The sequence below is a fragment of the Aotus nancymaae genome, unplaced genomic scaffold, assembly GCF_030222135.1.
Source record: "Aotus nancymaae isolate 86718 unplaced genomic scaffold, 86718_ANA_hifiasm-v0.15.2.pri h1tg000039l, whole genome shotgun sequence".
In the NCBI taxonomy this organism is placed as follows: Eukaryota; Metazoa; Chordata; class Mammalia; order Primates; family Aotidae; genus Aotus; species Aotus nancymaae.
Window position 1 is genome coordinate 3076892 of NW_026988453.1, and position 25210 is coordinate 3102101.

The 25210-nt window shown below is 42.5% G+C and overlaps 1 non-coding gene and 1 pseudogene across 1 annotated transcript; both read left to right on the forward strand.

Annotated features, from left to right (window-relative positions):
- Positions 1–10359: 10359 nt before the first annotated feature.
- On the forward strand, positions 10360–23810 carry LOC110569565 (cytochrome c oxidase subunit NDUFA4-like; annotated as a pseudogene).
- LOC135268246 (U6 spliceosomal RNA) lies at positions 13100–13210 on the forward strand. Its single transcript, XR_010336519.1, has one exon. It is a non-coding gene; the product is annotated as a U6 spliceosomal RNA (small nuclear RNA).
- Positions 23811–25210: the final 1400 nt, after the last annotated feature.

Below are 25210 nucleotides of genomic sequence, written 5' to 3' on the forward strand. Positions count from 1 at the left end.
GGGTGACGAGCGAAACTCCATCTCAAAAAAAAAGGAAAGCAAGCTATTGCTCTGAATAACTCTCAGTAATGACCATATCAAACCTAACTGCTGTCACATAAAGAACTTTCAGTTACAACCGAAAGGGTTTCTTTTTCTATAACAGGATTTTCATTACATGAATAACCCCATATTTCAGAGATTTAATATAACATTGAAAGAAATAGGCTTAGTCCACTCAGCCAGTCATATTTTTAAAGTACAGATTTGATGTCAGATCCAGCAACATGTTCTCTTAAGATTTTCTTTCTGAAAAGTTTGAACTGGGCACAGTGGCTCACACCTGTAATCTTAGCACTTTGGAAGGCTGAGGCAGGCAAATCACCTGAGGTCAGGAGTTCAAGACCAGCCTGGCCAACATGGTGAAACCCCATCTCTACTAAAGATACAAAAATTAGCTGGACATGGTGATGAATGCATGCCTGTAATCCCAGCTACCCAGGAGGTTGAGGTAGGAGAATCTCTGGAACCCGGGAGGCAGAGGTTGCAGTGAGGCGAGATTGTACCACTGCACGCCAGCCTGAAGCAAGACTCTGTCTCAAAACCAAAAAAAAAAAAAAGAAAGAAGGAAAAGGAAAAGAAAAAAGAAAAGTTTATAATCTGTAGCACCCAAAATATCTCCATTTTAAAATATAATTCCTACAAATTAGTAGGAAAACCCTAATTCTAGTTGGCTAATAATGAAAACTGTGCTTAATTGTAAATGCAAGACGAGCATATCTCTTGAGAGAGAGAGAAAAAGAGAGTGTATAGAGAAGGAGGAAGAATAAAGTAGAGAGGAGGAGGGAAAGGAAGTCTAAGAGAAGAGGAGTGGGAGAAAAAGGAGGAAAAAAAGAAGAGGTTGTGGACAGCATAGGCATAGGTCCGAGCATGGACCTCAGAGCCAACCAGATGAACATGAGTTTATGTCCCGTCTCTGACTCCTGCAAGCTGCATGACCTGTTACAAATTATTGTAAATTCCATGCCCCTGAGTTTCCTCTTTTGCAAGGGGACAACTGTTTCTACTTAGTAAGGCTGTCTCAGTGCCTGGAGAAGATGCTCAACAAACAAATGGCAGCCACCAGTGTCTGTTTATATTGTATTTACATATATGCATTTGCATATATTTATCTCATGTGCTCATTAGATTATTCCCCTCTTGAATACACAGACTATACATCTCATTCTTCTTCCCCAAAGAACCAAAGACAATCTTCTGGGCACAGTGGACCACTGCAAAAGGATTTCATGCCTCATCCACAAGTTTTTAAAAAATACTTACATAGTAAAAGTCGGTGTTTTTATTTTATTTATTTATTTTGGGACAGAATCTCACTGGGTCACCCAAGCTGGAGTGCAATGGCGTGATCCTGGCCCACTGCAACGTCCGCCTCGTGGGTTCAAGCGATTTTCATGCCTCAGCTTCCAGAGCACTGGGGATTACAGGCAGGCACCACCACGCCCAGCTAATTTTTGTATTTTTAGTAAAGATGGCGTTTGACCATGTTGTCGAGGCTGGTGTTGAACCCCTGACCTCAGGTGACCGGCCCACCTCAGCCTCCCAAAGGGTGAGTCACCCGCCCCCCGCCGGTGTTTGTTTAGAAGTTTATAATCTAGTACATTACATGATTTTGTCACTGGTAGGGGATCATGATTGCAAATTGTCCAAGTTCTTGGCATTTTGAACAAAAAATTGGACAATACACCCAGCAAAGCAAAGAAAGAATGAGGCTATGAAAGAAAAAGCAGGGACTTACTGAAAACGAAAGTACACTCCACCGTGTGGGCGCGGGCAGAGCAGCAGCTCAAGGGCCCAGATACAGAATCCTTTTGGGTCCAAACACCCACTAGTCGTTTCCCATTGGCCACTTCATGCTCCTCCCCTCGTGTAAATGAAGTGGTAGCCTGCAATCAGTCTGACTGATTGCAGACAGCAGCCAACCAGAGGCTGATGTGAAGTTACAAAGGTCACACTCCTGTGCAAACATCTGATTGGCTGCAAAACCAATCAGAGGCTAGGGTGAACTTACGAACTTCTATGCAAACGAGGGCTCGGCCTGCACTCAGTCTGACCTGGTTGTGAACAGCCAACTATTCAGAGGCTGGAGTGAAGTTGCAAAGGAAGACTGGACCCGCAATCAGTCTAATTTGTTGCCGACGGCCAATTTCCCCTCTGTCCCTCAGAAAATGTTGGGGGGATTTGCAAACTGAGTAGCCTTTGGTTCTTTCGTTACTTAGGCCTGGAAAGTTACTGTTTTCCTTTCAATTTAGTTCTAGGAAGTCAGCCTGAAACAGCCTTAGGTTCCCTGCCTCCAGATTCTATTCTTCTGCTTCAAGATGAGTCTCTTCCTTTTGGGACTGAGTCCCAGCCTCCTGCCCCCACCCCGCCCCAAGAAGAAGGCAGAACAAGAATTACTACTCGCATTTTACATCTAAACGTAGGGTCCCAAAGGCTGAGGGATTCGCCTCAGCTGCTGCAGCCAGCAAGTGGCTTGGTCTTCGGGCCCTGAATTCTTGCTCCTCCTAGGACAACCTGGGCTTCTCCTGGGAGTCTGAATTTACAGAAGCTGATGCTGCCTAGCACTCATTTAATCTCCTTCACTTCCGTGGATAGTGTGCCTACGAGTACCAGTTATTACTATGTACAATGTAATGGAGCATTTAAAAAAAGAAGATACCATCTTAGCCTAATGATCACCTTTCTGCCTATGGTCAGATTAAAATCCCCAAGAAAAATAGAGTATTTCAGAAGATGAAATACTCTATTCAAATAGCTTCCCTTGTTCTCAGCATTTGATTCTATTTTATTTCCTTTCTCTAATACTGTTTGAAATGAGCATACGGCTAAGCAGTCATTTTCTGAGGCATCCAGTATGTAATTGTTGAGGAAATAACTTTGTTGAATCTGTCTTAGCTAATTTATTGTCACGTACTGTGCTGGGCTGAATTGCTACAAATAGTGACATTGCTGGGTTCGTGTAGAATGCTGGGCCCCCCACCCCCACTCTGCCAGAGCACCTCTACCTCCTCCTCTCGTGTATATATACTGGGTTTTTACATAACGTTTGCTTGAATAAAAGATGTTGTGGGTTTTTTTGAGGTGGGGTTGCTGCTTGATTCCTGCCCTGCAGTGCTCCCAAGAAGCAGAGAAGAAAAGCAGAGAGTCAACTAGCTAGCGGCAGAGGCGGCCCGGAGCAGGCAGGAGGCAAGCTCCTGTGACTCATTCGGAGTTGTAAGCCTTAGACCAAGGTTTGACAAGTGAGGTCAGTGAGAAGTTGCATAAACAGACCCACCACGGGTGGTGGGTCTCCAAGTGAGAGGAAGAGAGGAGGGAAGGGAAAGCTGACGTCTACCTACCCAGACATCCATCTCACTGAGTGGGGCAGTCTGCATCCGTTTCCTGGTGTATTAACTAATGGTGTCTTCCTGGGGCTCCCCGCCTTTTCTCTTCATGTCAGTTATTTTGCATTTGTCTTTTTAATGCTGCCTTTTAAAAAACTTTTTAAATTTGTCTTTTTAAAAACTTTAAAATATATAAATTAAAATTGTATTCAAATTAAATTCATTTATATGCTCACTTAAATGTTTCCTGAGTACTTTTTCCCATTTTTCTTTTTTTTTTTTGAGACCGAGTCTTGCTCTGTAGCCCAGGCTGGAGTGCAGTGGCGTGATCTCTATTCACTGCAACCTCCGCCTCTGGGTCCCAGTTCATGCTATTCTCCCGCCTCAGCCTCCGGAGTAGCTTTGATTACAGGCCCCCGCCACTATGCCCAGCTAATTTTTGTATTTTTAGTAGACACGGGGTTTCGCCATGTTGGCCAGGCTGGACTTGAACTCCTGACCTCGTGATCTGCCACCTCAGCGCCCCAAAGTGCTGGGATTACAGGCGTGAGCCACCGCGCCGAGCCTCCTGAGTGCTTATTCTACACAAGCAGTGTGTGCTAGGGATATGGCAGTGAAGAAAACAGAGACAGTCCCTGAGTCTGTGGAGGAGTCTATGTCTGTGCTAGGAAGGTAACAGGCTGCAGATAGACTTGCTTTTGTTTTCAAGAAGCATTCTTTTTTTTTTTAATCAAATTAATACAAATCTTACCTATATTAACGGGGAAACTTCAGTGTTTAAAAGTTATTGGCAAAAAAAAGTTTACATTTTTACCATGCACTTAAAAGAATTCAAAGGAAACAGATTCCTCGTTTCTGGTGAATGAAATCCACCCAAACTGGACGTAGTAATAAAGTCCTAAAAACCTCCATTATATTACCTTAAGCATTTTTTCTTTTTTTTTGAGACAGGGTCTCACTCTGTCACCCAGACTGGAGAGCAGTCATACGATCATAGCTTTCTGCAGCCTCGCTCTCCCAGTTTCAAGCCTCCCACCTCAGCTTCCCAAGTAGCTGGGACTACAGGTGCACACCACACGCCCAAGTGATTTTTTCTATTTTTTGTAAAGACAAGATTTTGCCATGTTGCCCAGGCTAGTCTCGACCTCTTGGTCTCAAGTGATCCTCCCACCTCAGCCTTCCAACGTGCTAGGATTACAAGGCGTGAGCCACCGTGCCGGGCTCTTAAGTATTTTTAACAAGACAGGGCATTCAAAATGTAGTCTCCAGACCTGTATCATCAGCATTACTTGGAAACTTGTTTGCGAGGCACACTGTCTCACCCCAGCCTAGACCTACCAAATCAGAAACTCTGAGGATAGGGTGCAGCAATTCCTGTTTTAGTAATCCCTCCAGGTGCTTTTGATACATACCAAAATGTAAATACCACTTTTATAAGATAATGTCAATCAAAGCCACTCCTAATAAAAAAAACTCTATGCCTCAGTAGGTTGCTATTCCCCACACCTGGAACTGCTTAAATATCATTTATAGGCCAATTTTTAGCACCTGATTCTTAGGCAAGACAAATTTGAGAATAAAGCGAGCTTTACTAGGGTTACCCTGTGAGTTCTGAGTTCTGCTTTGAGCAAGCTCACTCCTTTTGTATTCACTTGACCAAGCCTTGCCTTGTTATTAGTTGCAGTAACCCTGCCATATTATTCTTTGTAGCCTGTTGCAACAGTCCCAGCTAATATCTTGACCTTCTCATTTCCTAAATACTCTAAGTGACAGCCTCCTAGCCTTGAAAGCCAGGGTCAAGAGTTACCATTTCACACCTGCCTGCTCTGTGTGTGTGTGTGTGTGTGTGTGTGTGTGTGTGTGTGTGTATATGTAAGCATTTTAGGTATTTTAAATTTTATATGTGTATTCTAAGAATATACACTCAGATTCTTTTTTCTATATTTAAATCTATGACTTTATTATAACAGTTTTTTTCTTTTTTTTAAATTCTACTTTAGGTTCTGGGGTACATGTGCAGATCATGCAGGATTGTTGCATAGGTACACACATGGCAATGTGGTTTGCTGCCTCCATCCCCCTGTCACCTACATCTGGCATTTCTCCCCTTGTTATCCCTCCCCAACCTCCCCACCCTCCGCTGTCCCTCCCTTGCCACCCCCCCCCCCCGCCAACAGACCCCAGTGTGAGATGCTCCCCTCCCTGTGTCCATGTGTTCTCATTGTTTAACACCCACCTATGAGTGAGAAAATGTGGTGCTTGATTTTCTGTTCTTGTGTCAGATTGCTGAGAATAATGGTTTCCAGATTCATCTATGTCCCTACAAAGGACACGAACTCATCATTTTTTGTGGCTGCATAATATTCCATGGTGTATATGTGCCACATTTTCCTTGTCCAGTCTATCGTCGATGGGCATTTAGGTTGATTCCAGGTCTTTGCTATTGTAAACACTGCCACCACACCTGGGTAATTTTTTTTTTAGTAGAGATGAGATTTCACCATGTTGGCCAGGCTGGTCTCGAACTCCTGACCTCAGGTAATCCACCTCCCTCAGCCTCCCAAAGTGCTGGGATTACAGGTGTGAGCCACCATACCCAACCAATAGTTTTCTTTTCACCAGGGAGGATGAACATGTTTTAACACAGTGCTGGGATTACTAAATGTAATATAAATGGGTGGATGGATTGAAGGATGCATAAATCTGCATTGATGGTCTTTGAAAGCACTAGGAAATCACCACTGTGATGAGCCACCATGCCTGGCCAGTGTTCCTTAATATTTTTAAAACTGTACATATGTTTTACACCTGTTTGTGCTAATGCTGCATTATAGCCAGCATATCTCAGTGGCATATAAGGACAAACATGTGTTTTTCTTGCTCCAGGGTGTGGAAGGTTGGCTGGTCTTGACTGCATACTGTGGGTTGTGTGCAAGTGAGCTCCACATGCTTCCTCCTGCTCCCTGGACCAGCATCTGCTCAGAGCATGGTCTCAGGGTAGTTGGCAGAAGCACAAGGAAGCAGGTCAAATCAGAGGAAGATTTAAAACCTTTGCTCACATCATAACCATTAAGATTCCACTACAAGGCTGGGCACAGTGGCTCACGCCTATAATCCCAGTACTTTGGGAGGCCAAGGTGGGCAGATCACTTGAGGCCAGAAGTTTGAGACTAGCCTGGCCAACATGGTGAAACCCTGTCTCTAATAAAAATACAAAAATAAGCTGAGTGTGGTGGCGCATGCCTGTAGTCCCAGCTACTTGGGTGGCTGAGGCAGAAGAATGGCTTGAACCTGGAAGGTGGAGGTTGCAGTGAGCCGAGACCATGCCACTGCACTGCAGCATGGGCAACAGAGTGAGACTCCATCTCAAAAAAAAAAAAAGATTCCATTATAAGTTCAACATCATTCACCATTCGCCATTAGGGAAAGGAAAATCAAAACCACAATAAGATACAACTTTATACCCAGTAGGATGGCTACAATCAAAATGACAGACAATAATTTGTGTTGAGGAGGATGTGGAGAAATTGGAACCCTCTTACATTACTAATAGGAATGTAAAATACTTCATCTACTCTGGAAAACAGATTAATAGTTCCTCAAAATGTTAAACAAAGAGTTACCATATGACCCAATTCTACTAATAGGTATATACCCAAGAGAGAAACGAAAACATATAGTCATATAAAAACTTGTACACAAACGTTCATGGCAGCACTATTCATAATAGCCAAACAGCGGAAGCAACCCAAATGTCTATCAGCTGATGAATGCATAAACAAAAGGTGGCATGTCCAGAAAATGGGATATTATTTTTCCATAAAAAGAAATGAAATGGTGGGCATGGTGGCTCACACCTGTAATCCTAGCACTCTGGGGGCCAAGGAGGATGGATCACCTGAAGTCAGGAGTTCAAGACCAACCTGGCCAACGTGGAGAAACTCCATCTCTACTAAAAATACAAAATTAGCTGGGCATGGTGGCACATGAATGTAGTCCCAGCTACTTGGGAGTCTAAGGCAGGAGAATCGCTTGAACCTGGTAGGTAGAGGTTGCAGTGAGCCGAGATCACACGTTGTATTCCAGCCTGGACAACAAGAGCAAAACTCAAAAGAAGAAGGAAGGAAGGAAGGAGGGAGAGAGGGAGGGAGGGAGGGAGGGAAGGAAGGAAGGAAGGAAGGAAGGAAGGAAGGAAGGAAGGAAGGAAGGAAGGAAGGAAGGGCTGATGATACATGCTATAATACAGACGAAACTTAAAAACATTGTACTGAGTGAAAGAAGCCAGATACAACAAAATCACATAGTGTATGATGCTACTTACATGAAATGTTCAGACTAATCAAATCCATAAAGACACACAGCTGGTGTATGAGGAGGGAGGAATGGAGAGTGACTGCTAATGGGCCTGTGGTTCCTTTCTGGGGAGATGAGAATAATATGGAATTAGATAGTGGTGATGCTTGCACAACATGGTGAATATGCGAAAATCCACTAATTGGACACTTTAAATGGTGAATTTTTTAATATGCAAATTTTGTCTCAATAAAAAATAGGATTTCATTGACCAAAGTAAATCAATGAGATAAGAAAATACATGTCCTCAGCTTGATGTAGGAGGGACTGAGAAGTCACACAGCAAAGGCTTGGCTATATAATCCATAACTGGAAGAAGTGAGAAATAGAAAAAAATGATCCAACCTACTAAAAATAATTTTATGTATTTTTATGAATTTAAGCATTTATTCAAAATTTTAAAAGCGGGGGGATTCTTAACGAAGAAATTTGAGAATGTCTAAACTTAAATGCATGTGTGTGTGTAGTAACATATCATCTTTTGTAGAAATCCTTGTTTTAGGAGCTTTTTGAATAAGATGGAAATAAACTATATAAAACTTCATGAATTAAGGATAAGAAACAATTGGAATTTGTGAAGTATCTGAATTATAAACATTCTTGAAGTTCACTTTTATTCTGTTCAAGTACAAACAACATAAACTAATCTGGGGAAAAAAATAACCTGGTAGAGATCTTTAGAGAATTAGTTTAGTGAGAAGATTTTGAATTATAATTAGCATGTAAATTATCCATGCATAAACTGTGCTGCTGAAATGCTTTGTGGACTTTTTTAAATGCCTCAAAATATTTTATTCTGTTGAACAACCTAAAAATCTTTTCCTAACCTCTAGTCTTATTTACGTATTTAATATGTCTTTTCTGTAAATTAAGTGTTGATTACAAACCTCAGTACTGCTCCTGACTTAACCATTACCAATTGAAAATTACTCAAGTTCCAATTCTACTTGGTTTTACTCTAAGTAAATCATGGTAAAGCACTGAATAGGAGGCCAGGTGTGGTGGCTCGTGCCTGTAATCCCAACACTATGGGAGGCCTAGGCAGGAGGTGAAAGAGTTTAAAAAAAAAAAAAAAAAAAAGCAGTTGTATTAGCCTGCTCTCAAAAAGCTGTGAAAACATACCTGTAAGGTTTGTTCTCGCCGAGTTTAAAATGGAAGAAACTGAGGCCAGCACAAGAAGATCCAATGCGAAGGAATTTATTCAGGCTCCTGGGTGAGGTTCTGCAGTACGACAGGAGGAGCCGGAGAAGTCGCACGGACGCCTCTCACACGTGGGGTTTTATAGGGAGTGAAATAGCTTGATTGGTTGTGGGAGAGCAAGACTGTCACTGGGTAGAATTACAAGCCTTCAGCTAGGACTTGGCTTGCCATTGGTTAGAATTACTCGGCTGTCATTGGCTAGAAAGGCTTGGCTGCTATTGGCCAGAAAGACTTGGCTGCTATTGGTTAGAAAGAGGCTAAGGTTGCAACACCTTGTTTGCATACTGGGCTTTTTAAGGGAAGGTCAGGCTGTGTGAGCATGGGAGAAGGGAACATGCCTGAGCATGTCTGAGCTTGCCCAAGCTCGTCCGGGCTTTGGAAAAAAGGAGGGGGGGGTCTGGGGCGTCCATGCTGCTGGCGAGGTTACTGGCCTTACAATACCCAAGTCTGGGTAATTTACAAAGGAGGTTTAACTGACTCACAGTTCCTCATAGCTAGGAGACCTCAGGGAATTTACAATCATGGTGGAAGGGGAAAGGGGAAGCGGGAAACTTCTTCACAAGGTGGCAAGAGAGACAGCGTGTGAGAGCACAGGAAAAACTACCCTTTTTAGAACCATCAGATCTCGTGAGAATTCACTCACTATCACGAGAACAGCATGGGGGAAACCATCCCCTTTACCCATCACTTCCCTCCCTCCATATGTGAGGATTACAATTGAGACGAGATTTGGGTGGAGACACAGTCAAATCATATCAGCAGTGAATGGAACAACAAAAGACTCTAAATTCAGCTCTCAGAATTAATTTGTCTGGATGTTCTGACTCCTGATCCAGTGTTCTTTTCCCTACATGCAACTTATGCTGGACAATGTTAATGCTGGCCAGAAAACAAAATGCTGTCCTACATAGAAGTTTTTCTGTGAAGCACAACTCATTAAATCTTCTTGGCTTTATCTAAAACTGATCTGATTGTGTTGCAGTTAAAATCATACCTCTCTCATCTCACCATAACCAAAATTATGCTAGGTAGTTAGCCAGTCTGAAAATTATCAACATGCTCCAAAAGAATCATTCTTTGGTTCAAGATCCAAGAGAAACTGGGTACAGCCTCGCCACACACAGAACCCTACTAAATTGCAATTACCCCCTTCACATTCACTGCTCAAGACTCAGTTCTTCAGAAGTGGGTGCACCATCGGCTCGAGAACCCTTCATTTCTGGGTTACCAGAAAACAGCCAGAAGGAACTTGAGCAAGGTAAGGAAAGAGAGAGCAGCGTGTTAGAGGCAATTCATGTACTGCAGGACTACTATAGTATTAAAACCGAAGAGCAAGAAGAAATGCAAGAAAACAATTATAAGAAAAAGATGAACTACTCCCTAGTCCAGGGCCAGATAGCTAGGCTGGTTCTCTTCTTTCCAATAGGAGGCCTCTGCTGCAAACATGCTCTGCCAGATCCTCAGTCAGGCCAAGAAGCATCGAGCTTAATCCCTCTCCTTTAATTTATTGAAGCTGGAGGTACTGGAGCAACATTGTATGTCTTGCATCTGGCATTGTTCAATCCAGGTGTTAATTGAGACAGAAAGCATAACCCAGAACACTGGAACAAACTGGGTCCCAATGATTGATACAAGTCCTACTCAGTGAGTGTGGATTATAAGGAACTGAAGAAAGAAGGTCCAGATTTCTTTTCTTTTCTTTTCTTTTTTCTTCTCTTTTCTTTTTTGAGACAGAGTTTCGCTCTGTTGCCAAGGCTGGAGTGCAATGCCAAGATCTCGGCTCACTGCAACCTCTACCTCCTGAGTTCAAGCGATTCTCCTGCCTCAGCCTCCTGAGTAGCTGGGACTACAGGTGCCCACCACCACACTTGACTACTTTTTGTATGTAGGGTAGAGATGGGGTTTCACCATGTTGGCCAGGCTGGTCTCAAACACCTGACCACAGGTGATCCTCCTGCCTCAGCCTCCCAAAGTGCTGGGATTAAGGCATGAGCCACTGTGCCTGGCCAAAGGTCCAGATTTCTAAATGAAATGTTTCACCATAAAGCTGCTTAGAATGAATGTCTTCCAGAAGCCATTCACACAATTTTCCACTTAAGTAGGAAATATTTCTCCTCTAAATGCATGAAATCATGTTGATGTGTGGGTTAGAGATTGCACTGATTAATAAATATCTGAAACTTTGAAAAAAGGAAAAAAGATAGCCATTTTCCGACAAACTAAACAAAAGGGAGCTGAAAGAAAGAAAAAAGGAGGAAGAAACTGACAAATGCCTAACAGGAAAGGCATACACTACTTTTTTTTTCGTTAAGACAGAGTCCCGATCTATCACCCAGGCTGGAGTGCAATGGCGAAATCTCAGCTCACTGCAACCTTCACCACCTGGGTTCAAGTGATTCCCCTGCCTCAGCCTCCTAAGCAGCTGGGATTACAGGCATGTGCTACTACACCAGGCTAATTTTTGTATTTTTAGTAGAAATGGGGTTTCAACATGTTGGCCAGGCTGGTCTCCAACTCCTGACCTCAGGTGATCCACTTGCCTCGGCCTCTCAAAGTGCTGGGATTACAGACGTGAACCACCGTGCCCGGCCTAGATTCAATTTCTTAAACGACTCTGTCACTCACTCTTCCAAAACCCATTTTCCACAGAATTAAATCCTTAGGAATTTTCAAGGCCCTTTTTATCTAACCACGACCTACTTTACTAAACTTATTACTTCCCAATGCAAGCTCCATTCTCTTCAGGGTGAACTCCGCTTTATTTCCACACGTATCGGCTCATTTCAACCTGCTCCCTTTCCAGCCTGACTTGGCCTCCTCCTCTCCAACTGTTTAAATCTTGTTTGTGCTTCAAAACCCAGTTTAAGTCACTTCTCCATAAAAATTTTCTCAACCACAGAAATCCACCTTCATGACCCTCTCCTGTGAAATCTCAAACCTTACTATCTGCCACAAACTGAATAACTTAATTATAGACTATGTTGCACTGCTATTAATTTACAAGTGTCAGCTAAGCATGGTGGCTCATGCCTGCAATCTCCTCACTTTCATAGACTGATGAGGAAGGATTGCTTGAATCCAGGAGTTTGAGACCAGCCTGGGCAACATAGTGCGATCCTGTCTCTGTAAAAAAAATAAAATTAAAAATAAAATTAAAATTTACAAGTGTCTAAGACTTAACTGTGAACTCCAAGAACCAAAGATCCTAATCTTACTTTTCTTTATATCCTCCAACCTATGCCTTTCACAAAAAGGTGTTTAAATGATCGAATAAATAAATGAATGAATATTATGATGTTAATAAACAGCTGATAACTTGGCTAACACTATTTGAGGCTTATAGGAAATGAAAATAGAAGGTTAGTGCTTGCTGAAAAGATAAAATGCATATCGGCAAGAAAATATCACCAAATAAATATACCATTGAGTGTATATACTAGCAAAACTAATTTTTCAGTAGACATAAGTGTATTATTAAATATGATATTAGCATAACTACACTAATGAAAAAAGCCATAAAAAATTTCAACCTAAAATAGTATTTAGCCACAGAGTTATACATTTTTTTTTTTTTGAGACAGAGTCTCACTCTGTCACCCAGTCTGGAGTGCAGTGGAGCGATCTCGGCTCACCACAACCTCAGCTTCCCGGATTCAAGCGATTCTCCTGCCTCAGCCACCTGAGTAGCCTGGACTACTGGCATGTGCCACCACACCTGACTAATTTTTGTATTTTTCACCGTGTTGGCCAGGCTGGTCTCAAACTCCTGGCCTCAAGTAATCATCTGCCCACCTCAGCCTCCCAAAGTGCGGAGATTATAGGCCTGAGACACTGCACCCAACCAGAGTTATACATTTTTTATTTTTATTTATTTTATTTATTTTTTGAGACAGAGTCTCGCTCTGTCACCCAGGTTACAGTGCAGTGGCACTATGTCAGCCCACTGCAACCTCCATTTCCTGGGTTCAAGCGATTCTCCTGTCTCAGTAGAGACAGGGTTTCATCATGTTTGTAAGGCTGGTCTCGAACTCCTGACCTCAGGTGATCCGCCCGCCTTGGCCTCCCAAAGTACTGGGATTGCAGGCATAAGTCTGGCTGAGTTCTACGTTTTTAATAACATTAAAAGGTGTTCAGCAATGTAATAATTAACCCAACTCAGATTTGTTGTCAGAATTTTCAGTCAAGTGCTCGCTTCACTTTGGCAGCATACGTACTAAAATTGGAAAGATACAGAGAAGATTAGCTTGTCCCTGAGCAAGGATGACACACAAATTCATGAAACATTCCACATTAATTTTTTGAATAAAGTAAAAAATATATACATTGGCCTGGCGTGGTGGCTTAGCCTGTAATCCCAACACTTTGGGAGACCGAGGTGGGCAGGTCATCTGAGGTCAGGAGTTCAAGACCAGCCTGACCAACATAGTGAAACGCTGTCTCTACTAAAAATAAAAAATTAGCCGGTCATGGTGGTGCACGCCTGTAATCCCAGCTACTAGGGAGGCTAAGACAGGAGAATCACTTGAATCGGGGAGGCACAGGTTGCAATGAGCTGAGATCGCGCCATTGCACTCCAGCCTGGGCAACAAGAGCAAAATTCCATCTCAAAAAAATATATAAAAATACAAAAATTAGCCAGGCATAGTGGCGCATGCCTGTAATCTAAGCTACTCAGGATACTGAGGCAGGAGAATCACTTGAACCCAGGAGGTGGAGGTTGCAGTAAGCCAAGATTGCACCCCTGCACTCCAGCCTGGGTGACAGAGTAAGATTCCATTTAAAGAGAGAAAAAAAAAAAAGAATTTTCAGTCTAGGAATCAGGAGTAAAGAAAAACTGAGGAATAACTGTCTGCCACAAGGTAATTCTCTTTTCTTTTTTTTTTTTTTTAAGACAGGGTCTCCCTGTGTCACCCAAGCTGAAATACAGTGTTACAATGAGAGCTCACTGTATCCTCAACCTGCCAGGCTCAAGCAATACTCCCACCTCAGCTTCCCCTGTAGCTGGGACTACAGGTAGATGCCACCACACCTGGCTAATGTCTTTTTAAATTTTTTTTGTAGAGGTTGTCAAGGGGGCACATCTCACTATGTTGCCCAGGCTGGTCTCGAACTCCTGGGCTCAAGTGATCCTTCCACCTTGGCCTCTCAAAGTGCTGGGATTATAGGCATGAGCCACCATGGCTGGCCTCACAAGTTATTTCTTATTCTTACCCCACTGAAGACAGAAGAAAAGGGAAGACACCAGGGAGATATAAGGAAGAACTCCCTTGTTCAACAATGTACTTCTGAGAAAAGTTATAGAATCATTTTTTGAAGTCTCTGAAAAATGAGATGTAGTTATAATTCTTTCAAATGTCCAAGGTATAAATTAGGTGATTTCTGAAGAACCTTTCCAAATTGTTTTTTTTGTCCTAAGAATTGAAAGTTGGGAACTTTTAAGGCCATACCCAACCATTGGACCTCTCAACCATTGGACCTCTCAACCATTGGACCTCTCTTTCCTGCTGCTGATTCTCCCTCCTAAGCATTGGAAGAACTTGATACTGCTAATGACACACCCAATACCCATAAAAAATAATGTTCTCAGAACTGTGGATGCCTTAAAGTTTCATGCAGTGTGATGCCAAATCACAGTTCCCACATCAAGTGTTCAGCAATACACCCAACACAGCAACATGTTTAAGCTTTAATCCCAATGGTGAAATTTCTGCCATGCAAATAGAACCCACTTCCTATGGAGTATCATATCAGTGTATTCTGTTTACACTGATAATACCTCATTTTATCTGCATAATACATTGCACTTAACCTTCCTTGGAAGCAGTGTGCTTTCTATTTCATAAATTGGTTAAAGGTAGTTCCTTCATGACAAGGATTTGATTTATTTGAGCCCTGCGACTATACCTTGAGAGCCATGAGGGTTAAATTTAGGACATTACAGCCACGGTGAATAGAACATTTATTGTAGTCATTGTCAGCCCTCTCAAACTGAAAAGGAATTGTTCCTTGACACACAGGATCGGGGAGAACATGGTGTAGTAAAATGTGTGTGTGTGTGTGTGTGTGTGTGTGTGTGTGTGTGTGTATACAGGACTTGTCACTTACTAGAAGCTACAAATATTGATGTTCCTCTTTTCTTATGCACCCTCTACCTATCAACTCCTACTCTCAAAAAACAATATGACATCAATTTTAAAAAATGTGATACCTCTTTCAGCGGCATTTACTTGTTAAGTCCTCCGGGCATTTTAAAGACATTTTCAGCAACAATAGGCAATTGGGGACTTCCACAAAAAAAAAAAAAAAAAAAAAAAAAGGTAGATTTACTCATTGCAAACTAAAACTACAGTTTTTAAAAGCACAAACTTTTGGAAAAGTCATAGCTTACAGCCGGGCGCGGTTGCTCACGCCCGTAATCCCAGCACGTTGGTAGGCCAAAGCGGGCAAATCATGAGGTCAGGAGTTCGAGAGCAACTTGGCCAACATGGTGACACCCTGTCTCTACAAAATTACAGAATTAGCCAGGCATAGTGGTGAGCGCCTGTAATCCCAGTTACTTGGGAGGCTGAGGCAGGAGTATGGCTTGAACCCAGGAGGCGGAGGTTGCAGTGAGCTGAGATTGTGCCATTGCACTCCAGCCTGGGCAACAAGAGCAAGACTCCATCTAAAAAAAAAAAAAAAAAAAAAAAAAAAAAAGTCATAGCTCACATTAAAAGATAGAACTGGAGGCCAGGCGCGGTGGTTCATGCCTGTAATCCCAAATACTTTGGGAGGCCGAGGCAGGCAGATCACTTGAGGTCAGGAGTTGGAGACCAGCCTGACCAACATGGTGAAACCTCATCTCGACTAAAAATGCAAAAATGAGCTGGGCGTGGTGGTGTGCACATGTAATTCCAGCTGCTCGGGAGGCTGAGGCAGGAGAATCGTTTGGACCTTGGAGGCAGAGGTTGCAGTGAGCCGAGATTGTGCCTGGGTGGCAAAGCAAGACTCTGTCTCAAAAAACAAAAAAGAAAAATTAGAAGGAAGAGGGATAAATGGCAACAGAATCCCTAGGTTGGCAGCAGGAAAATCTGAAAAATAACCCAATGTAAACCAAAGGTCTCAGGAATTGGTGGCAATAGTTATCTCAGTAAGTAAAGGGTGAAAATGAGCAAAAAACAGAATTGTTTGCAAGTTTGTTTTAGAAGCAATTAGACCCTGGGTCCTCTGACCCAGTTGGTGCAGTCAGGTAACTGTCCTCTCCACACTCCTGCAGAGGGGTGAAGTTGATTCTCCGGGCTCTGATCTGGATAATGCCAGGCACAGTTGAGGAATGAGTACTATATTAACAAGAAATTTTAGTGAAATACTGGCTGGGCACAGTGGCTCAAGCCTGTAATCCCAGCACTTTGGGAGGCCGAGGGGGATGGATCACCTGAGGTCAAGAGTTCAAGACCAGCCTGGCCAACATGGCGAAAGCCCATCTCTACTAAAAATACAAAATAGCCAGGCACACTGGTGGGTGCATATAATCCCAGCTACTAGAGAGGCTTAGGCAGGAGAATTGCTTGAACTTGGGAGGTGGAGGTTGCAGTGAGCTGAGATCATGCCACTGCACTCCAGCCTGGGTGACAGAGTAAGACCTTATCTCAAAAAAAAAAAAAAAAAAAGAAATTTTAGTGAAATACTATAAACTGAATATTGGAACCACCGCTTCTTTCCCCACTTGGCTACCAAAACAATGGCAACCAAGAAAGAGACTGAAATATTATTTTCTGACCAACCCAAGGGGAAAAAGAGATAATGAAATTGGAGCTTGCCTAATTAAACAATCAGTCAGATCAGACTAGACTAAAGTGTATAGGACAGCAATAACCAACAACGCACACAAAGCTTCCAATCAGTGTTTTTTTAAACCCCATTCTTAATTGTGAACAAGAGCCAAAAATCACTAGACAGCTCAGAAAAAATCTCCAACATGGGAAGAGAGAGTAAGGGGAAAAGGAGCATGAATGACAAAGAGAAAAGGATGAAGGGAGAGTGAGCAGGAGTAGAATACATAAATGAAAAATAAAACAACTTAAAAAGAATAGCCTATGCCAAGATAAAAACTTCAAAGAGGCCGGGCGCAGTGGCTCATGCCTGTAATCCCAGCACTTTGGGAGGCCGAGGCGGGTGGATCACGAGGTCAAGTGATCGAGACCATCCTGGCCAACATGGTGAAACCCTGTCTCTACTAAAAAACACAAAAATTAGCTGCCTGTAGTCCCAGCTACATGGGAGGCTGAGGCAGAAGAATCGCTTGAACCCGGGAGGCAGAAGTTGCAGTGAGCCGAGATCGCACCACTGCACTCCAGCCTGGCGACAGAGCGAGACTACATCTCAAAATAAAAAAAAAAAAAACTTCAAAGAAACTATCATTAATTTCCTCGGAGACATGAGAGTATATTGCTACAAGAAACAAGATAGGATGCTATTACAAGGCAACTGTCAGAGGAAAAGAACTCTGAATGATAATATTTTAAAGGACAAAACTCAGTAGAAGAATTTAAACTATAGTAAAGGAAATATCTCTGTAAGTAGAGCAAAAACACAAAACAAAAAGTAGAAAAAGTAAAGGAAAGCTAAAGAAATTCAAATATATTCCATCCAAAATCTAGATATCTGAATAATAGGAGTTGTAGAAATAGAGAAAGAGAAAATATAAATAAATGAATCATCATGGGCTGGGCACACCTGTAATCCCAGCTACTCAGGAGGCTGAAGGGAAAGAATCATTTGAGGCCAGGAGTTCCAGACCAGCCTGGACAACACAGTGAGAACCTGTCTTTACAAAATAAAATAAAATAAAAGTCAGCCAGGCACGGTGGCATGCACCTGTAGTCCCAGCTACTTAGGAGGCTGAGGCAGCAGGATTGCCGGAGTCCAGGAGGCCAAAATTACAGTGAGCTCTGAGCTCTGATCATACCATTCACTCCAGACTAAGTGACAGGGCAAGAACCTATCTCAAAAAAAAAAAGAAAGAAAGAGCCAAAAACAAAACAAAACGTATATAGGGCCTGAGAAATTATCATGGATATAGTACATGAAAATTCTGCAGAATTGAAGGGCATGGGTACCAAGATTGAAAGAAGCAGTCAACTGGTCAACTGCTCAGGACACCTTAGTGGATAAAAAGAGACCATATTAGGACGCGTGATTGTACAACTTTAGAACACTGGAAATAAAGAGCTATGAGATGAAAAAAGGAAGTGGTATGGAGGACCCACATGAATGGTTTTGAATTTCTCAACAATACTACAAGCTAGATAACAACGGTGTGCCATACCATGAGAATGTTCAATCAAGTGCCATTTTTTTTTTTTTTTGAGACGGAGTTTCATTTTGTTGCCCAGGCTGGACTGCAGAGTGCAATGGTGAGATCTCAGCTCACGGCAACCTCCGCCTCCCAGGTTTAAGCCATTGTCCTGCCTCAGCCTCCCGAGTAGCTAGAGTGAGGGGCCACACACCACCATGCCCAGCTAATTTTTGTATTTTTAGTGGAGATAGTTTCACCATGTTGGCCAGGCTGGTCTCGAACTCCTAACCTCAAGTGATGCAACCGCCTTGGTCTTCCAAAGTGCTACGATTACAGGCATGAGCCACTGCGCCGGACCTCAAGTGCCATTTTTAAACATACCAAAATTTATTGTATGGAGGTAAATAAGTACTTAAAGGGAAATGTTCTAGCTGTGAAAATGTAAATTAGAACAGTAAAAAAAGGCCTGGTGCAGGAACTCACACCTGCAATCCCAGTACTTTGGGAGGCTGAGGCAGGAGCATGACTTCAGCCAAGTAGTTCAAGACCAGCCTGCCAACATAATGAGACCATATCTCTACAAAGAAATTTAATAATTAGCTGAACATGGTGGCACGTGCCTATAGTCCCAGCTACTCAGGAGATTGAGACAGGAGGATCACTTTAGCCCAGGAGTTCAAAGTTACAGAGAGTTGGGATTGCACCACTGCACTACATCCTGAGTGACGGAGTAAGACCTTGTCTCTAGAAAACGAAAAGAATGGGGCCGGGCGCGGTGGCTCAAGCCTGTAATCCCAGCACTTTGGGAGGCCGAGGTGGGTGGATCACAAGGTCAAGAGATTGAGACCATCCTGGTCAACATGGTGAAACCCCGTCTCTACTAAAAATACAAAAAATTAGCTGGGCATGGTGGCGCATGCCTGTAATCCCAACTACTCAGGAGGCTGAGGCAGGAGAATTGCCTGAACCCAGGAGGCGGAGGTTGCGGTGAGCCGAGATCGCGCCATTGCACTCCAGCCTGGGTAACAAGAGCGAAACTCCGTCTCAAAAAAAAAAAAAAAAGAAAATGAAAAGAATGGAAAAAAAGATTTCAGATAATAATCTAAGCTTCCACCTGAAGAAACTTCAAACAGAAGAGCAAATTAAATTCAAAACAAGGAGAAGAAAGGAAATAAAAATTAGAGTGGAAATCAATGAAATAGAAAACAGAAACAATGGAGAAAAGTCAATGAAAACAAAGGTTGGTTCTTTGAAAAGATCAATAAAATTGACATGCTTTTAGTTAAACAACCAAAATCCATTTAAGTACCTACTCTGATATGAGCTGTGTAGAACAGTTATACATACACTCTACCTCTGATAGTTTTATATTCCAAGTGACTATAAAATCTCTTATACGGAAGTTAATTAGACCAAAAAAGATATGCTAAATTCAAGGTTGCTGATGGTCCTTGACAGTAGGATGATACCTCAAACTTGACAGTAGGATGATACCTCAAAGCCTGTGAGTGGTATAAGGTCACTTCCAAATGCGTAAGGATGGTTTCGTGACCCTTGTTTAACTTTTTTTTTACAGGTAGGGTCTTGCTATGTTGCCCAGGCTGAAGTGCAGTGGCTAGTCACAGACACAATGATGGCACTTTAACGTCAAACTCCTAGGTTCAAACGATCCTCTTGCCTCTTGCTTCAGCCTCCCAAGTAGCTAGGACCACGGGCGCACACTACTGCATGGTTTTATCTTTGTTAAGTTCTGTTTTCACATATCTGTGTTCAACTGTAACAAGGAAGGGGGAAACACAATTTAAAAACAGTAGGGAACGGAAGAGTACATATCTACAGATATTAGATAGATTTATTATGTATATTTGATGTATTTGGATAATTTTTCTTTATTTCACCTTTGTATTTTACAGTCCATAAAGTCTATGTAATGCTTAGAAGATTCATTCAACTATTTCCCCTACTTAAACCAATATCCACGGCTACAACCGATCTTAGAGCATTTTAGGAATATCAATGGTGGTTGTCTAAAATTTTTATGACGTCAGCTGGAGTTTTGCTTCTTTCTCCTTTTGGCTTAAATTCTGGGTTTTCTGAGTAGTCATCTATCATCTGGCCTCCCTGTGTGTGCCTTGAGTGTCTTCATCTTACATTGGATGTAATTTTTGTGTGTGTGGATGAGAAAGCAATGGGAGAAACATCTGAAAAGAGGCCAGGCATGGTCGCTTATGTCTGTAATGGCCAGGCATGGTGGCTTATGTCTGTAATCCCAGCATTTGAGAGGCTGGGGTGGGAGAATTGCTTGAGCACAGGATTTCAAGACCAGACTGGGCAACATCGTGAAACCCTGTCTCTACAAAAAATATATATATATATATTAATTAATTAATTTGCCATGCATGGTGGCACATTCCTGTAGTCCCAGCTACTTGAGAGGCCAAGACAGGAGGATCCCTTGAGTCTGGGTGGTAAAGGCTGCAGTAAGCCATAATTGCACCACTATACTCTAGCCTGGGCAACAGAATGAGACCCTGTGTCAAAAAAAAAAAAAAAAAAATACAGCTGAAAAGATGAAAGGTAGGGAGTTGTGAAAACTACTGTTTCTTTATTCTGTGTATGTACATGTGTGTGCAGGCATGTATGTATATATGTATGAAGGTGTGTGTACATAAACACAGTTCCAGTTGCAGTGCTAAGAAGCAATCAGCTTTATATTGTATCATACATATATATACAACTATATACAAATGCACATGCACAGGATAAAGAAAGAAAAATCACAAGAATAGTCACAGAATAGAGGGTAAAAGGGGATGTGAATAGAGAGAGCCACAGAGGGGGATTCTATGGTACTGACAATGATCTATTTCTTTCTTTTTTTTTCCTTAGGTCAAGACTGAGCGTTACCCAGGCTGGAGTGCAGTGGCATGATGGCATGATCATGGTTCACTGCAACCAAGAGTTGCAGTGGCTCAAGTGATCCTCCCGCCTGAGCTTCCAGGATAGCTGGGACTACAGGAATATACCACTGTGCATTTTTACTTTTTGTAGAGACGGGGACTGACTATGTTGCCCAGGCTGGTCTCAAACTCCTGGCTTAAGCTATCCTCCCACCTCAACCTCCCAAAGCCCTGAGATTACCGCTGTGCTCAAATGGTACTTTTTAATTTTAAAACATACTAAAACAAAATTTAATAGCCTCCAACTCATGAAGAGCTGTTGCAAATCATTATACAAAATATAAATGTCCTAAAAGGAAAAAGGACAGTGACTAAGACTATGGACAGGCAAGTCTCACAAAAGGGAGAAAAAGGTCAGTTGTGGTTGCTCACACCTGTAATCCCAGCACTTTGGGAGGCTGAGGCAGGTGGATCGCCTGAGGTCAGGAGTTCAAGACCAGCCTGGCCAGCATGATGAAACCCTGTCTCTACTAAAAAAAAAAAACAAAAAAATTAGCTGTGTGTGGTGGCACGTGCCTATAATCTCAACTACTCGGGAGGCTGAGGCAGGAAAATTGCTTGAACCAGGGAGGCGGAGGTTGCAGTGAGCCCAGATCGCACCACTGCACTCCAGTCTGGGCAACAGAGCGAGATTCCGTCTCAAGAAAAAAAAAAGTTGGGGGAGAAAAATGTAAACAGCCCATGGTTTAGCCAAGGGTCTCTAAAAAACACAGCCTGAACAAGATTTAAGCATGAATGCTTCATAAGGAGATACAATCCTAGGGCAGGGAGATTGAAGGTTGAGAAGCAGATGCAGCAGGACCAGCAGCACTAAAAGAATGCAGTTCATCACAGGGCCCACGGGGATGCTCATACAGACATGCAGGACCGTAGAATAGTCCCCGCATGGGATGGAAGTGAAGAGTAAATTTAATCACTCTACCTGGGTTTCATAGGCTTGACCCTTTCAGCAGCGTCTCAGTGAACCAGATGACTAATCTTGGTTGTGTTTCTGCTGGGAAAAGCCAGAAACTCTGGCAGAGCCTCTGCTGCAAAACTAGAACTCTGCAGATCGCAGGACCAAGGGCCCCCAAGACAGGTGAGACCAAGAAAATCCAAGGTGACACACAGGAAGTATGCAATGCCACCGAGTATACAAAATACAATATATTAAGGAATTGAAAATTAAAAGAAAAATTAGATAATTTGGGGGAAAATGGTGGACAGGAAGGTGGAAGAGGAGAAGCCGGAAATGTTGCAGCATCTGAAGCCACAGGAGTAATAAGGTGAAACTTCCAGCCACAGTGCTGAGAAGCAATCAGCTAAAGAAGCTGCAGGGCCAGGTGGCTCCTGCCAGTAATCCCACCACATTGGGAAGCTGAAGTGGGCAGATCATCTGAGCCCAAGAGTTCAAGACCAGCCTGACCAACATGGCGAAACCTCATTCTACTAAAAATACAAAAATTAGCCAGGTGTGGTGGTGCCAGCCTGTAATCCCCACTGAGATTACTTAAGAGGCTGAGGCATGAGGATCACTTTTACCCTGGAGGTAGAGGCTGCAGTGCTGAGACTGACCCACACTGCACTCCAGCCTGGGCGACAGAGTGAGACTTTGTCTCAAAAAAAAAAAAAAAAAAAAGTGTGAGTCTTTTAAGAAACCAGGGAAGTATAGTGTAATTACAAGGTCCAATTTGTGGTTCAAGGTCATGAATATAAAATAAGACCAGCCAGCAGAGTTATGTGTTAATATGAGAATACTTATTTTTAAAAAATTTAGACATTCTCAGTGATTCATATGGAAAAAACGAAAAGCTAGAGAAAAATGAGGTACCTAAACATATTTTATGAACGAATGACATACAACAGACTTGACAAATAACTACTTATAATACAAAATCTATGAAAGCTACACTTTTTAACAAGCTTGTTGAAATGTTTGTCATAGAATACGGTAATTTTTAGATATTGAAAATGATAGATTTCTGATATGTGCCCAGGATATAAATTCTCTTTTTAATTTAAAATACTTAAAAATTTTTTTTTTAATTCGACAGGGTCATATTATGTTGCTCAGCTGGTCTTGAATTCCGGGACTTGTGCAATCCTCCTGCTTTGGCCTCCCAAAGTGCTAAAATTTACTGGCGTGAGCTACCACACCCAGCCACAGGATATAAATTCTAAAAATCATGTTACTGAAAAGATTATGCCTCAATTACATTTCGCTTTGACAAAAATGCTAATGATATTATTTAATTTATTTAATATTTTGTGTATTAGTCATGTGAACTTTTGTCTACGTGTCAGCACCACGGATTAATGACAAATGCAACTGCATTTGGTGTTCACATCAACAAACTTCTTAATCTTGAATGCCAATCTCACACATTAATGTGACTGAAGGAATCTTTACAAATGGGAAATCGGTAAAGGAAGGTGCCAGGCGGTTGTCATTGACAATGGAACAAACAAGGGTCTGAGTGGCTTAAGAATCACAGCCATATGTTCAGTTCACATCGTTTAGTTATGTGTACTCAGGAAGTAATTACAGCAGAGCGTAAAGTAACAGCGTTGCCGGCTGTGGTAGCAAGATTGGAGCCACGTTCATCATTCTCCTGCAGCCAAAGACGACAGCATGACGTGAAAGAGGTTATGGAGCTGCCTGATCATGTACTCCTATGATATGATCAAACACTGAGGAAGAGTAGCTACTGAAGAAAGAAAAAGAAAAAAACCGTTCTTGTTCAAAAGAAAGCCTTAGCACTATACTTTGCAGAGATGAATACCTACAGCACAGAATTCACTCACAAGTAGTCCCTTGCAGAGAAAGTGGTTTGTTGGCTAGAGATCACCATGAGATGGCAAGTATTGCCTGATGATTCCTGCCGTGAGGAGTGCAAGTCACGCCACTCCACCAAAGGGGCTGGCACTGGTGTGTGTGCAGTGAGTGAGAACTGAGATGCAGGTGGAAATTCAGAGCTTTTGCTAACCTGAAAGCCGGTCACATTGCTCCACTGGTAGTTTTCCAAACCCAAGGCTTAAGAATAAATTTTGTCCCCATAATTATGTATATCATGTGCATATATATATTTTTTCTTTTAAACGAGGTCTTTCTCTGTCTCCCAGGAGGGAATGCAGTGTCACGATCATAGCTCCTGGATTCACTTCCCATAATGACCAGCTACGTTCAAGTGATCCTCCTTCCTCAGCCTCCCAAGTAACTAGGACTTCAGCCATGCCACCACACCCATTTAATTTTTTAATTTTTAGTAGTGGCTGGGCATAGTGGCTCACACTTCCCAACACTTTGGGAAGCCAAGGCAGGCAGATTGCTTGAGACTCGGAGTTCGAGACCAGCCTGGGCAACATGGTGAAACCCCATTTCTACTAAAACTACAAAAAATTACCCAGGTGTGGTGGCACACATCTATACTCCCCTCTACTCAGGAGGCTGAGGTAGGAGGATCACTTGAGCCAAGGGAGTCGAGGCTGCAGTGAGCTGTGATCACATCACTGCCCTCAGCCTGGGCAACAGAGTGAGACTCGGTCTCAAAAAATAATATAATAATTTTTAGTACAGGTGAGATCTCACCATGTTGCCCAAGCTTAAAGTTTTTAAAACAAAAAACATAAGCACAACAATATTCAGTATTTTTCTTTTTCTTTTTTTTTTTTTGAGACGGAGTTTCGCTCTTGTTACCCAGGCTGGAGTGCAATGGCGCGATCTCGGCTCACCGCAACCTCCACCTCCTGGGTTCAGGCAATTCTCCTGCCTCAGCCTCCTGAGTAGCTGGGATTACAGGCACGCACCACTATGCCCAGCTAATTTTTTGTATTTTTAGTAGAGACGGGGTTTCACCATGTTGACCAGGATGGCCTCGATCTCTTGACCTCGTGATCCACCCGCCTGGGATCCCGCCTCCCAAAGTGCTAGGATTACAGGTGTGAGCCACCGCACCCAGACCGCAGTATTTTTCTTTAATTAGGCAAAAAAGCTTACATTTGTAGAGCTGTCCAATGAAACGGCAGTTACCAGTGACCCAATCTTCAAAGGCAGAATACAAGGAGTAGAAATTCTTTAG